Raw genomic sequence first — 3,244 nt, forward strand, 5'->3', positions numbered from 1 at the left:
AAGTAATAAAAGAAAATAATAAAAAAAATTTTAAAAAAAAGAATGTCTGAGTCTGTGGGGACTATAGATCTCAAGCTTAGCTCAACAATGGATCACAATATGCCAAAGGTTCTCTCTCTATCCAACCATTTCATGTTCTATTTTCCTGAACACGCCCACTTAAGTGTTAGAGTGTGTGCTTCCTCATGTTAGAACTTCTTGGCTTTCTCATGTAACAATTAATAAGACTCAGTTTGCAGTCTGCCAAGTTCTCTTCTTCAACTGCATGATGATCCATGTACTAGATAGATTTTTGTTTGTTTGTTTGGTTGGTTTTGGTTTGTGTTTTGTTTAGTCAAGTTGACACAAGCTGGAGCATCTGAGAGGAGGAACTCTCAATTGAGAAAATGCTTCCCTACAATCATTCTGCAGGAAGTCTATGAGGCATTTTCTTGACTTATGATAGGTATGGGAAAATACAGCTCACTGTGGGTGGTGCTAGCCTTGGGCAGGTAGTTTTGGATGACAGAAGAAAAATGGCTGAGCAAGCATGGAGAGCAAGACAGTAAGCAAAGTTCCTCCACAGTTTTTGCTTCAATTCCTGTCCTGACTTCCTCCTTTTGCTGATGGAGTGTGACCTGAGAATTCTGAGCTGATATAGACCCTTTCCTCCCCTAGCTGCTCTCAACCATGATGTTCCATCAAAGCAATGGAAACCCTAAGACAGTTCATCTCTCAGGAACCTAAATAAACAGAGATATGAAGAACACAAGTCCATGGTGGCACTGAAACAACCTAGATGCCCTTCAATGGAAGAATGGATAAAGAAAGTGTGGAATATATACATATTAGAGTACTACTTAGTGATAAAAAACAATGCCATCTTGAATTTTGCATGCAAATGGATAGAAATAGAAAACACTATTTCGAGTGAAGTAACCCAGACCCAAAAAGATGAACATGGGATGTACTCACTCATAATTGGTTTCTAGCCATAAATAAAGGACATCAAGCCTATAATTCGTGATCCTAGAGAAGCTAAATAAGAAGGTAAACACAAAGAAAAACATATAGTTATCCTCTTGGATATTGGAAGTAGACAAGATTGCCAGGCAAAAATTGGGAACTTGGAGGTGGAGTGGGATGGGGCTAAGGGGAGATGGGGAGAGAAAAGCGTGAAGGGGAGAATGGGGAGAGCTCGGGGGAATGGGATGCTTGGGATATAGGAAGGGTGGATATGGGAGCAGGGAAGTATATATCTTAATTAAGGGAGCCATTTTAGGGTTGGCAAGAGACTTGACTCTAGAGGGATTCCCAGGTATCCAGGGATATGCCCCCAGCTAGTACCTTGGGCAGCTGAGGAGAGGGAGCCTGAAATGGCCAGATCCTATAGCCACACTGATGAATATCTTGCATATCACCATAGAACCTTCATCTGGCGATGGATGGAGATAGAGACAGAGCCCCACATTGGAGCACCGGACTGAGCTCCCAAGGTCCAAATGAGGAGCAGAAGGAGGGAGATCATGAGCAAGGAATTCAGGACTGCGAGGGGTGCACCCACCCACCGAGATGGTAGGGCTGATCTAATGGGAGCTCACCAAGGCCAGCTGGACTGGGACTGAAAAAGCACGGGATAAAACTGGACTCCCTGAACATGGCAGACAATGAGGGCTGCTGAGAAGCCAAGGACAATGGCACTGGATTTTGATCCTACTACATATACTGGCTTTGGGGGGTGGGGGCCTAGCCTGTTTGGATGCTCACCTTCCTAGACCTGGATGGAGGGGGGAGGAATTTGGACTTCCCACAGGGTAGGGAACCCTTACTGCTCTTCGGACAGGAGAGGGAGGGTGAGTGGAGGGGGAGAGGGAGGTAAACAGGAGGCGGGGAGGAGGTGTAAATTTTTAATAAAAAAAAGAGGAAAAGAAAAAATCAAAATGAACAAGCCATAAAAAAGAGACTCCTGCTAAAATGGAAAGTCCAGAGTTGTGCAATTAAAAATATCATTGACACTGAAACAGAACTATTTTCCATTTTAAAAACTATTTTATTAATTCTTTGATAATGACCCTTTTTCTTTTTACTGGATTCTTTTTCTCACAAAATATATCCTAATTACAGTTTCCCTTCCTTCTACTCCCCCGAGACCTCCCCACTTCCCCTCCCTTCCAGACCCCCTCCCTTTTCTGTCTCTCATCAGAGAATAAGCAGGCTTCTTTTGGGGGCATTGCTAGCCTACTTTTTATTTGTTTTTTATACTTTAAATTTTTTGAGGTTATAATTACAGCATTTGTGTCTTCCCTTGTCTCTCTCCAAATCCTTTTATATACCCTTCTCCTCTCCTTCAAATCTGTGTCCTCTTCTTTCATTAATTGTTATTACATGCATATATGTGTATGTACATATATATTTCTAAATATAGCCCACTCCATCAATGTAATGCTGCTGCTGCCTGTGTGTGTGTGAGTGTGTGTGTGTGTGTGTGTGTGTGTGTGTGTGTGTGTTACTGGACCAACAATTTATGCATTCTTCCTGGGGAGGACCACCTCTCCCACTCCCAGCTTTCCTCAGTAACTTTTGTGTAGGTCCCTTTTTAATGGATGAGTAATACTCAAGTGTGTAAATGTACCACATTGCCTTTAACCACTAATCTGTTGAGGGACATCTGCTTGTTTTCAGTTTCTGACTATTATTAGCAGAGCAGCAATGAGCACAGTTGAGCAAGTGTCTCTATGGTAGAATGAAGTGTTCTTTGCATATAAGCCCAATATAGTGTATCTTGATCGTATTCATCTTCCCACTCCTTCCCCAACTTCTCCCAGATCCACCCTCTTTAGTACTATTCCCTCTTTTTTGCCATGACCTCTTTTTAACACTACTTTTATTCACTATAGCATTACGTACAAAAACTTCAGTAAGACATTGAAGGGAGTTGTAATTAGGTACATTAAGTGAAAACTCAAATATTGAAATAGCCATTCTCTGAAAGATGCAACACTGTTATTTCAGAGTAACAAATATCATTTTCTCTACATCTTCAAAAAGCCTAAGTATAAAGCTCATCTTGGAAAATAACTATAAATTTTACTTCTATCCATTTCAAGAGCGCCTATAACCTCTAATGAGTGAAAGAGTCACTAGGGTAGACCTAGAAATGAGCTGGCTTCAGAGGTGAAAAACTTCCACAAAGAAGCACACAAACAGGAACTAAAATTAGATAATGCTCCTTGGTGATCTTGGTGGATAATAAATAATAAAGTGT

This window comes from Arvicola amphibius, chromosome 1 (assembly GCF_903992535.2).
Source record: "Arvicola amphibius chromosome 1, mArvAmp1.2, whole genome shotgun sequence".
Taxonomy (NCBI): domain Eukaryota; kingdom Metazoa; phylum Chordata; class Mammalia; order Rodentia; family Cricetidae; genus Arvicola; species Arvicola amphibius.